The sequence below is a fragment of the Penaeus monodon genome, chromosome 1 (genome assembly GCF_015228065.2).
Source record: "Penaeus monodon isolate SGIC_2016 chromosome 1, NSTDA_Pmon_1, whole genome shotgun sequence".
Classification (NCBI taxonomy): Eukaryota; Metazoa; Arthropoda; class Malacostraca; order Decapoda; family Penaeidae; genus Penaeus; species Penaeus monodon.
The window spans coordinates 45,191,957-45,204,456 of NC_051386.1; the positions used below are offsets into that span (position 1 = coordinate 45,191,957).

The 12,500-nt window shown below is 44.0% G+C and overlaps 1 long non-coding RNA gene across 1 annotated transcript in view; it reads right to left on the reverse strand.

The window, feature by feature from the left end:
- Nucleotides 1–12,500, reverse strand: part of LOC119572920 — a 101,270-nt gene that overhangs the window by 11,075 nt on the left and 77,695 nt on the right. Inside the window, exon 3 of the long non-coding RNA XR_005228742.1 lies at nt 6,571–6,601. This is a non-coding gene — a long non-coding RNA (uncharacterized LOC119572920). The remainder of the gene's footprint in view (nt 1–6,570; nt 6,602–12,500) is intronic.

Sequence of the window (12,500 nt, forward strand, 5' to 3'; positions counted from 1 at the left end):
GACGGGGCTTCGTCCTTCATCTTGAATGTGTAAGGAGTTACAGACAGCTCCTTGGGCCTCGGGCGGAACAGGCTCGCTAAACATGGAAACTCGCATAAGCGGACGAGTCAAACAGGAGGCGAACATGACGTTATGTTTGGGGCTGAGAGAGGGGGGAAGGGGGAAGGGAGGGCAGTGAAGGTGGGGGAAAAGAAGAAGGGTGAGGAGAGGTTGGGGGGAAGGAGGGAGAGAGGGGGAGGAAGGGGAGGGGATGGGGTGGGAGACAGGGAGAGGAAGAGAGGGTGGAAGAGAAGGAAAGGGATGAGCAGAGGAAAAGAAAAGAGCGAGGAGGGTAGGGGAAACGAAGGAGCGGGGAGTTGGAGAAGGAGAGAAGGAGGAGGGTTAGGGAAGTGGAGGGAGAGAGGGAGGGGAAGGTGAAGGTAAAGGTGAGTAGGTGGGGGAGGGATGTGGAAGAGAAGAGAAGGAGAAACGGGTAGAGGTGAAGAAGGGCGTGAAGGAGTAGGGGAGAAGAGGGGGGGAAGGAGGGGGGAGGGGGGATATCGGGAAGGGGAGGAGAAAAGAGGGGGGTGAGACGTGGGTAGAGGAGGGAGATGGTGTTACGGAGAGAGACGAAGAAAGATAGAGAGCTGGAGAGCTGATGTGGGGAGGAGAGGAAAGTCGCGGGGGTGGGGGGAGGGGGGGAGATAACTTTGAGTGATATGCCTTTCTTTTCTCTTTCTCGGAGTTATGTCTCTGTTGCTGTTTTTATGAGGATTGAACTGGATCTGCCTGTTTGGAAATTTCCCTGCCTCTGTCTGTTCAGCCTGCATCTGTCTTTCTAAATACTTGAATATTCGCCGATTTACATTATCAGAATATCTATACGTATTCAACGATCTATTCATTGTTTTACTGTGTTTTTTTTCTGCACAGGCATGCATACAAACTGGGTAACACTTGTAATCATCTCTCTCTCTCTCTCCTCTCTCTCTCTCTCTCTCTCTCTCTCTCTCTCTCTCTCTCTCTCTCTCTCTCTCTCTCTCTCTCTCTCTCTCTCTCTCTCTCTCTCTCTTTATTAATCTATCTGTCTTTCTACCTACCTCGTACCCTCTCCGTCTGTCTATGTCTTTATCTATCTATCCATCTATCGATCTGCCCGTCTATCCGTCTATCAATCTATCGATAAATCGATCTATCTTTCTTTGTTTATCAATGTGTCTACCATTCTCACTCTCCCCCCTTTTTTCTGCCTCCGTCTCTCCCTCTTTCGCCCCCTTCTCTCTCTCCCTTTCTATTATTCATGACTTTTTAATTGCTAGGAGGTTGATGGTGGGGAGAGAAGGGGGGAGAGGGAGGTGGACAAGGGGCGGAGGTGCATGTTATTTACTAAATTGTTTGGACGTAAAACCTTTCGTGTTAATTTTTTTTTTAAGTTCGTTTTTATCATTGTTTATCCGGTATTGTGTGCGCCCTTTAACGTTATTATATTTCGGCCTTTCTACTTCCCCTCTTCTTCTCTGTCTTTACTTTTACTGTTTCTTTTATGATTAAATTGACGGGATTTTCTGTTGAGAAAGTGGAAGTACTAATTGTAGAATAAACTGTAATTCTAAGAATGAGAGAGAGGGAGCGGGGGAGGGAAAAAGAAGCAGAGAGAGAGAGAGAGAGAGAGAGAGAGAGAGAGAGAGAAGGGTGAAGAAGAAAAGCAGAGAGAGAGGGGGGAGGAGAAAGAGAGAGAGAGAGAGAGAAGGGTGAAGAAGAAAAGCAGAAAGAGAGAGAGAGGGGGGGGGAGAAAGAGAGAAAGAGAGAGAGATGAGGGAGAGGGAGGAGAGGAACCAGAGAGAAAGAAAGGGGAGGGGAGTTAAAGAGATACGGAGAGGGAGAGACAGATAGATAGGTAGATAGCTACAGAAAGATAGATAGAGATAGACAGGTAGACAGAGATATATAGATCGATCGATAGAGAGAGAGAGAAGTAGGGAAGACACATTTAAACAGAGACCAAAAAAAAAAAAAAAACGAAGGAGGGTAGAAATGAGAATTTTCTACGCTGTACTTAAGCTCTTTGCGGCTGTACTCGAAATTGATGAAAGTTGAAGCGGCTTGTTCACCTCCCCCCCCTCCCCCCTCCCCTCTGCTTCCACCCCACCCCGCCCAACCCCAGCCTATCTATTTCTCTCTCTCCTCTCTCTCTCTCTCTCTTCTCCTCTCTTCTCTCTCTCCTTCTCTCTCTCTCTCTCCTCTCTCTCTCTCTCTCTCTCTCTCTCTCTCTCTCTCTCTCTCTCTCTCTCTCTCTCTCTCTCTCTCTCTCTCTCTCTCTCTCTCTCTCTCTCTCTCTCTCTCACCCCATTTTTGTATTTATCTTCGGATGGAGAAGTTTAAAATCGACAGCATTTTTTTTTTCTTTTTCCTTTTTTATTTGTTTTTTTTTTATATCTGTCTTATCTATTATTATTCTAAGATACTTTTGTTCTTTCCTTCAGATTAAATTGGATTATCTTTCTATCTGTCTATCAGTCTGTCATTGTGTTTATCTATGGATCTGTCTATCAACGTCAATCAATCATTCACCCTCTCGCAGTATTTTTTTCCCTCAACATATGTATCTGTATATTTGTCTACTTCTTTACCTACCCTCCTATAGATCTCGCTTATAACAATCAATCTTCCTTTTTGTGTAATAATCTGTCACTTTGTCTATTAATCCCTCTCTATTTCATTCTCTCTGCTACTCTTCTTCCTTTACTCTTAACTACCACATCTCCCCTTCTTAATCAATTTTCTTTCCTTTTCTTCTCTCTCCTTTCATTCCCCTCGTCTGAATGCTAATCTTGTCTCCTCTTCGTCCTTATCATTAGCATTGTCAAAGACATAATTCTAATCGTTATCTCAGAGGTCCATAACATCAGAGTTATTCGTTTAATTTCTCTCTATTCATTCGACTACTAAGGATATAAGCACGCTTATGCATACTGGAACACACACCTGTATATTACTACACAAACACATGCACGCGCGCACACACATACATACACACACACACTCACACACACACACACACACACACACACACACACACACACACATATATATATATATATATAATATATATATATATATATATATATATATATATATATATATATATGTATGTATGTATGTATGTATATATATACACCCAAGCCTTTAATATACATATACAATCACACAGCGAATGCAATGATTAATAAACATAATAAAAACATAATCAAACCCAAAGTATCCCCATTTCGCTCTTAAAAGCAAAGAGATTAACAGCCTCATGCCTCTACCTATTCTGACGTCACCTGTGCCCCTACAGTGAGCTTAAGCCTTGAATTATAGCCTCTGGGATTCCCACGCTGCTTGGCTTACACTAAACTCACAGGAGCTGGTGATCCATAGTGTTAACTAGTACTGATGTGAGTTGAGATTGGTGTTTATGTCTGTTGAGAAAGAGTGGGAGGGAGAAGGGGGTGAGGGGAGATGAAGGAGGGAGATAGGAAAAAGGGGAAAGAAAGGAGGGGATAGACAGCAAAAGAGGGGAAGAGAAGAGGAAGCTGGGAGAGGCGGGGAAAAGGTGGGAATAGGAAATGAGAGAGAAAAGAAAAGAGAGGGGAAAAGAAGTGGTAGTAGGAGAAAGGAGACACAAGAGAAATTAAAAGAAAAAGAGAGACAAACAATGAAGCAGAGTTCATATGTGTTTGCCAAAAGCTGTTTCGATGTGGCCGTATGTGTTTCATAATTGTTTGCAAATATACGTGTGTGTGGGGTGTATGTACGTGGTCAATTGGACGTGGGGAATTTGGTATACAAGAGAGTGTACAATATACCCTCCACCCTCCACGCTTTATAAGCTATAAACATCCTTAATTAAGCTCTAAATCCCCACATGCACACAAATATGCATACAAGCATAAACACAAATAGACACATATACTAATAGAACTCGCCAGATGTATGCATTAAAAACGTGCATGCAAGTTTACATATACACACATGTAATTGCTTGTACTTATATGATACCAATGTGTACATGTTTTACATTGTCCATACATATGTTCATACATATATTCATGAAACCAGATAATCCACGCACGTAGACACGCACATAATTTGCATAGATAGATGCATACAAAATACGACGTAACTTCATGTTTATTTAGGCATATGTTATCTTTTGGTCATGGTTTGATGAGTAGGGGAGAGACACAGTGGAATAAAAAGTAGAAATGGAGAGAGGGAATAAAGACAGACTGATAATTGTGTAAACCGACAGATAGACAGATTTGCGTGTGGGTGGAAGACAGATAGAAAGATTCATTGATATACATAGATGTATACCCAGATAATAGCTAGACAGACAGATAGATGGGAGGAGCAATGAAAGTATAAACAGATAAAAAATAGACTGAAAATAAGTAGACATATACACAGATTAAAAAAAACAAAAACAAAAAGCAGAGAGACAAACAGATAAGCATGCAAACAGACAGGCAGACAGATAAACGGTGTAAGTAGGTAAATTGATGGATGGAGTAAATGATGAATACATGGAAAAATAAAGTGGGTCAAGGAAAAGGTTGAGAAAGAAAAATACGCTAGAAAAAGAAAGGAAAGATAGATAGATAGTAGATACATAGATTGATAGACGGAGAGAGAGAGAGAGAGAGAGAGAGAGAGAGAGAGAGAGAGAGAGAGAGAGAGAGAGAGAGAGAGAGAGAGAGAGAGAGAGAGAGAGAGAAAGGATAGACATAGAGAGAGAGAGAGAGAGATAAACAGAAAGAGAAAGAGAGAAGGAGAGAGAGCGAGAACATAAACTGCACTTCCCCTCTCTACTCGCATTTTCCTGTCATCCCTCTTCCTTGGTTCCCCTTCCCATTTATCTATTCCCCTCTGCCCCACGTTCTTCCAAATCCCCTAGGTCGAAAGAAATAACTGTACGTGGTTAATCAAAAGGCCTCTCTCGCTCTCTCTCTTTCTCCCTCTTTCACCCCTCTTCCCTCCCCCTTTTGTCTCTCTTAGAGACATTATGCTTAATAGATATAAAATAGATAAGGCACCGATACAGTAGATATATCTTGAAATTCGGAAAAGAGGGGGAGGTGTAAAAGACACACACACACAGAAATGGATGGGAAAAATAGAGAGACAGAGATAGAGAAACAAAGAGAGAGGGAGAGAGAGAGAGAGAGATGGTGGGAGAGAGACAGAGACAAAGATAGATAGGTAGATAGATAGAGAAAAGGAGAGAGAGAGAGACGGACAGAGAGACAAAGAGAGAGAGAGAGAGAGAGAGAGAGAGAGAGAGAGAGAGAGAGAGAGAGAGAGAGAGAGAGAGAGAGAGGAGGGGCGCATCAGTAGAACCTCGGAGGGGGGAGAGTGATCTCCCGATTGGACAAACCGGAGAAGAGGTTTAAGCATAGAGTTGGTGCCGCGCGGGAGAGCTGAATACGAATAGTGAGGAGAAACAAGGGGAGGAAGCAGGGGTGAAGGGACGAGTGAGGGGAGAGGAAGAATGGGGTGGGTGAAGGGACAGTGAGGGGGGAGGAGGAAGGAGGGGTGAAGAGATGAGGAAGGGGAGAGGAAGAGAGGGGGAGAAGGAGGGGTGAAGAGACTGGTGAGGGGAGATTAAGAGTAGGAAGTAAGAAGGAGGGGTTTACGGACGGGTGAGGGGAGAGAAGGAGTTGTAGGTGAGGGAAGACACGATGGGAGGGACGGGAGAAAGAAGGGTGAGGGAGATAGATGGGTGACTGAAAGTGGGGGTGAGGAGAAGGCAAGACAAAGAGAAACGTGACAAAGATGAGGAAAGGGCAGTAGGGTGGAAGGCCACAGAGGAGAAAAGCCTATGAGAGGAATGAGGTGGAGACGGACACAGAGGGGAAAAGCCTATGAGAGGAATGAGGTGGAGAAAGACACAGAGGGGAAAAGCCTATGAGTGGAATGAGGTGGAGAAAGACACAGAGGGGAAAAGCCTCTGAGTGGAATGAGGTGGGGAAAGAGGGGACAGGTAGGGAAAGTGTGACGGAAAAGATGAGAGAAAGAGAAGAGGGGAATTTAGAAGAGAAATGGAGGACAAAGAGGGAGAAAGTAGAATCGAAAGTGGATCAAATGGATAAAAAAAAAAGAAAGACTGAAGGTGAGGGAAGTGAAAAGCAAAAAGATGAGACGAGAAGACGAATTGGACAGAAAGGAGAGGAAGTGAAGAAGAAGAATGAATGGGTAGGGGAGTAAAGAAAAAGAAGTATGGACGAGGAGTGAAAGTGAAGATCAAGAGGAACGAAACTGATGAAGGCAAGCTATACATACATATACATGTATACATATAACATATATATATATATATATATATATATATATATATATATATATATATATATAATCTATATATATATATATATATATATATATTATTATTATTATTTATATATAGTGTGTGTGTGTGTGTGTGTGTGGTGTGTGTGTGTGGTGTGTGTGTGTGTATTTTGTGTGTGTGTGTGTGTGTGTGTGTGTGTGTGTGTGTGTGTGTGTGTGTGTGTGTGTGTGTGTGTGTGTGTGATTTCTTTCACTCACCTGAAGAAGTATCCACGCTTCTGACGAAGAGCTAAAGAAAAAAAGAAAGAAACCCATTAGTAAAATTATATTTAGGAAAAGGATTTATCTAACTGAATGAATGTCTTGATAACTATATATATATCGATCATATCATTATACAGTTTCCTGTCGAAGGAATATCTATCATCTTTTTCGAAGAATTTATATGTAACGAAATTAACTGCTCTATCTCTTTCATCCCCCTCTCTTCCTCTTCTCACTCTCTCTCTCTCTCTCTCTCTCTCTCTCTCTCTCTCTCTCTCTCTCTCTCTCTCTCTCTCTCTCTCTCTCTCTCTCTCTCTCTCTCTCTTTCTTTCTCTCTCTCTCTTTTCTTTTTTTTACTTGTTCTACAATCTTCTTCCTTCCCCTAGTCCTTGTTCGTTTCCTACACATGGTCTTTTTAATTCTCCTTATTTTTTTAGTTTTCTATTTCATCCATTTCTTTTTGCCTCCTCTCTCTCCTCCGCTTCTTCCACCCTTTAATCCTTTTCCTTCGCCCTTTTCTCCTACTCCTCATTTGCCTCTATCCCTCCTTTGTCTCCTTCTCTGTCTCCTCCACCATCTCTTCCTCCCCCGCCACCCTCTTCCATCATTCCTCCATTCCACTTTCCCTTCTCTCCCTCCTCTCCCTCCTCCTACCCTCAACCCCCTTTCTCCCCTCCCCTTTCCACAGAACCCCTTCCCTCCCTCCCTCCCCCTTCCCTCCTCACTTCCCTCCCTCCCTCTCCCTTCCCTCCTCACTTCCCTGTCACCCCCACCCCCTCTCTCTTACCGCTATTTCGCCTCACAGAAACGTCTTCCGGTTAGAATCAAGAGGGTTTGCCCTTTGCAAACAGATTCTCCATTCCTTCTCCGATTTCTTATTCGCCTTAATCTACCTCTATCCTCCTCCCTCCTCCTCCTCCTCCTCCTCCTCCTCCTCTTTCTCATACCCTTTCCAGTCCCACATATTGGCTTCTTTCTCTCCTCCCCTTTCCTTCTTTTTCTTTCTTTCTTGCTTTTCCTCTTTTCTATATCTTCCCTTCTTCTCCCCTCCCCACCCACTTTTTCTTCTATCTGTTTCATCTTTCTTCGCTCTCCCGCCCCTCCTCTCTTTCCTTCTTTTGCCTCTTCCCATCTACGCGTCTCCCCTCCCCTCATACCCTTCCCCAGCATCACCCATACCCCCTTATCGTGCGTGTGGGCGTGTGGGCGTGTGGGCGGGCTTGTGTTCGTGCGAGTGCGTTGGCATTTAAGGTTTTTTGATTCGTTTTATTCCTGGTTTACTCGAGGGCGAAATAGCAATAGAAAAAAAGAATCGATAAAGTGAGACAGAGAGAAGAGAATGAGAGGAAAACGAGAACGAAAGAGCGAGATAGCGAGAGGACACGAAAGATGGAAAGAGCGAGGGAAAAAGGGAGACAAAAGAGCGAGGGCGAAAGAGTGAGATAGCGAGAGAAAAATAGTGATGAAATGACAGAGATAGCGAGAGAAAAGGAGAAACCGAAAAAGCGCGCGACAGACAGATAGACAGACAGAGAAACCGAGATGGAAAGAGCAGAGAGAGACAGCGGGAGAAAAAAATATATATAATAGAGACCGAAAGAGCGAGCGAGTGAGAGAGAGGGGGGGGAGAGAGAGCGAGAGCGAGAGAAAAAGCGAGAGAGAGAGAGAGAGAGAGATGGAGGGGGTGAAAGAAGGAGAGGGAGAGGGAGAGAAAGAAAGAGAGAAAGAGAGAAAGAGAGAAAGAGGGAGAGAGAGAAAGAAAGAGAGAAAGAGAGAGAGAGAGAGAGAAAAGAAAGAAAGAAAAGAGAGAGAGAGAGAGAGAGAGAGAGAAAGAGAAAGAAAGAAGAAAGAAGAGAGAGAGAAGAGAGAGAGAGAGAGATGGAAAGAGGAGAGAAAGAAAAGAAAGAAGAGAGAAGAGAGAGGAGAGAAAAGAAGAGAGAGAAAAAAAAAAAGAAGAGAGAGAGAGAGAGAGAGAGAGAGAGAGAGAGAGAGAGAGAGGGAGGGAGAGAAAGAGACGGAAGGGGACGTCTTCAACATTAAATATTCACCGGTACAAGCTTGATGTGCCGCCGCCGCCTCCTCGTCTCATCAAGTTTTCGTCAAGAAGAGCTTCAAACGCGGACGAGGAAGAGGAAAAGGAAGAGGGGGGAAGGGGGGGGAGGGGACGAGGAAGATGGGATGGGAGGAGGGGACAAGGAAGAGGAGGAGGAGGAGGGACAAGGAAGAGGAGGAGGAGGGGGACAAGGAAGAGGAGGGAGGAGGGGGACAAGGAAGAGGAGGGAGGAGGGGGACAAGGAAGAAGGGATGGGGAGGAATGGAAGGAAGACGAAGAATGAGAGAACGGGGGGAAGGGAGACAAAGAAGGGATGAGGAGAACCAGGAAGAAGAGGAAGATGTGGAAATAGAAGACGAGGAAAAGGGAGGAGAGGTATATATGGAGCAGGGGATGGGGAGGACTGGGAAGAAGAAGAGGAAGAGGACGAAGAAAAAGAGGAAGAAGGAAGGGAAAAGCAAAAAGAAAAGGAAGAGGAGGAGGAAGAGGAAAGGGAAAAGGAGAGGAAAGAAAAAGGGTGAGAAGGGTACAGGAAAGAAGGAATGGGAGTAATTGGAAGCTAAGGATAAAGGAGGAAAGGAAGCGGATCAGGAGGAAGGCGGGACGAAGGATAAGAAGGAAGAGGAAGAGGAAGAGGGGAGGGAGAAAGGAAAAGAGAATAGAGAGAGGAGAAGGATGAAAGGGAAAGGGGGATGGGGAGGAGAAGGATGAAAGGGAAAGGGGATGAAGTAGAAAGAAAAGAGGAAAAGAAGGAGAAAGGGAAGAAGATAAGAACGCGGACGAAAAAATTTAGAAATGAGAGCGAGAAGTGGATAAAGAGGCAAAAAAGACAAGGGGGAGAAAGAGGAAGAGAGGGAGAGGAAGAAGAGGGGGAGATCGGAGAGGGGGAGGGGCAAGAAATGTATGATGATAATAATAATAATGACAATAATGATGATAATAATATTAACAATGATAATAATGACGACAATTATGATAATAATAATAATAATAAAATAATAATAATAATAATAATAATAATATAATAATAATAATAATAATAATAATAATAATAATAATAATAATAATAATAATAATAACAATAATTCCTTCTCCTTGCTCCTTTCTCTTTTTTTTAATTTTCTTCCTCTCTTTCTCTTTAATGAATATTCCTTCCGATATTATCTATTCGACAAGCCTGCTCCCCCGCCTGTCTATTCATGCCATTTGCCTTTTGATGATAATTAAAAAAATGATGATAAATCGATCCTCTCTACGTCTCCTTTTTTCACTTCTGTTCTTTTCCCTTTTCTCATTTCATTCCTTTCTTATTATCTTGCTTTTTTTTTTCTTTTTCTTTTTCCTTCTGTCTCTCTCTTTTTCTCTCTTCCCCTTCTCTTATTTTCTTCTTTTCTCTTCATTTCTCATTCTTCCCACCTTTTCCCCCTGTCCCTTTTTCCTCTTCCTGTGTCTTCCCCAATTCTCTTTCTTTCGCTTACTCTTCTTTTCTCTCTCTCTCTCTCTCTCTCTCTCTCTCTCTCTCTCTCTCTCTCTCTCTCTCTCTCTCTCTCTCTCTCTCTCTCTCTCTCTCTCTCTCTCGCTCTCTTTCTCTCAAACACACACATTTTCTCTATTTCTTCTTCCTTCTCCTATTTTTCCTCATCCCCGTTTCCTGTCTTCTCGCCTTCATTCCTCATTTCTCCTTTCCTTCCCTCTCTGCCTCCCCTCCCCCCCCCCTCCTCTCCTCCCGTGGCATTAAGAGCGTCAATTTCACACATACCACACCGCCTTCCCTTCCCTTTCCCTTCGCTATCCCTTCCCTCTCCCCTCCCTTTCCCTCTCCCCTCCCCTCCCTTCCCTCTCCCTTCCCTCCCCTCCCCTCCCTCTCTCCTTTCCCTCTCCCTTCCCTCCCTCCCTCCCTTCCCTCTCCCTTCCCTTTCACTTCCCTTTCTCTTCCCTTTCCCTTCCCTCTCCCTTCCCTCTCCCTTCCCTCTCCCTTCCCTTTCCCTTCCCTTCCCTTCAGCGTGAAAGGGATGGAAAGGGGGGGGGTATCCTCGTTCTTGTTGCTGTAGATTTTGTTGTTGTTTTGTTGTGCTTGATATGTTACTTTGTTGTTATCAATGTTGCGTTTACTGTTGTTGTATTTGTTATTATTGTTGTTGTTGTTTTACTCGTTCCTTTTTCGCTCTGTACTTTCTCTTTCTTTCCCTTCTTTTTTGTTGCGTTTCTATCTATTTATCATTCCCTTTTCGTTCACTTTTTTCTTTTCTTTTTTTCTTTCTTTTACTTTCTGTTATTTTTTCCCCTCTACGCAAATTTGTTCATGTTATGCGTGTGTGTAATTATGCACGTGTCATGTGTCAACGCACGGTACATTTTATCGACACATCGCATACATACAAAATCACATGCACACATCTCTACCCATGTACACACTTCATTTTACACATACACACACAATAATGTTCACCTACACAAATATACACATACACGCAGTAATATTCACTTACCCATACACATAGACACTTCAAAATATCTACACACATTCAAACACATACACATAAACACACACAAATCTCCACATATACCCCATTCTCCACATACAACAACGCACACATACACATCAGTTCACACATACACACATCAGTAAACATAATCCATCAAAACACAAAAGTACACAGCAAGCTACACCCACACGCAAACCCACAGGAGGATCTTTGGCTGCCCCGAGTGAGTGCATCGGAAGAAGCAGGAAAAGGGCGTGGTGGCCCATTTAAGAGGCCGGATGGGGAGGGCCGGGGTGCAGGGGGCCAGGGGAGCTAGGGGAGCTAGGCGAGGGGTGCTGGTAACAAGGGGAGGTTAAGGGAGGGGAGTTAGGGGGCAAGAGGGGGTTAGGGGAGGTTAAGGGAGGGATGTTAGGGTCGAGGAGAGGGGTGTTAGGGACAAGAGAGGGCTAGCGAAAGTTGAGGGAGGAATGTTAGGGGCAAGAGGGGGCTAGGGACGGTTAAGGGAAGGCTGTCAGGGGCAAGACGGGGCAAAGGGAGGTTAAAGGAGGGGAGCTAGAGGCAAGTGGAGGCTCAGGGAGGAGTGGGAAGTGTGGGGGCGATGTTAGAAGCATGAATGATGGGGGCAAGGGAGGTGTTGGGGGCGAGGGAGCGCCAAAAGGGGAATTGGATTTAAGTGAGGGTGTATCGTTGAGTGTACGGTAAGCGAGTGCATTGTTATTGGGGGTGAATGAGAGGAGTGAGCTTGCGTGGGGTTAAGAAGGGTGGGAACTGTTAGCAGGGGATAGGAGGGGTGGGAGAGGGGATGAGGGTGAGTGAGAGTGTGTTAGGGGGGGGGGTAAGAATGGGGGGTTGGAGGAAAGGGGAGAAAGATTTTTTTTTATTTTTTTTTTTTTTGGTCTTGCCTTGTCTTGTCTGTCCATTAGAGGCTTAAGAGTTCAGACAGTGAGTGAGTCTACTTTATTTGCTCCTTATTTATTCTCTCTCTCTCTTCCATCTTTATTTCATTCTTTGTGCGATATTTTTTTTCGCTTTATTTCATCATAATTATTTTAACTTTTTTTTGCATTTACTTATATCCTTTTTTACTTTTTGCTCTGCCCTCTTTTTTATATTTATTCTTTTTATATGTTTCTTTATAATTATACTGTTTTCGTTTTTATTTTTGCCAGTTTTACTGCATTTCATTTTGCTTTGTTAGACTTATGTGCTTTGTGTGAGTGTGGAGAGAGAGAGAGGGAGGGAGGGAGAGAGAGAGAGAGAGAGAGAAAGGAGGAGAGAGAGAGAGAGAGAGGATAGAGAGAGGAGAGAGAGAGGAGAGGGAGGAGGAGGGAGAGAGAGAGAGAGGAGAGAGAGAGAGGAGAGAGAGAGAGAGAGAGAGAGAGAGA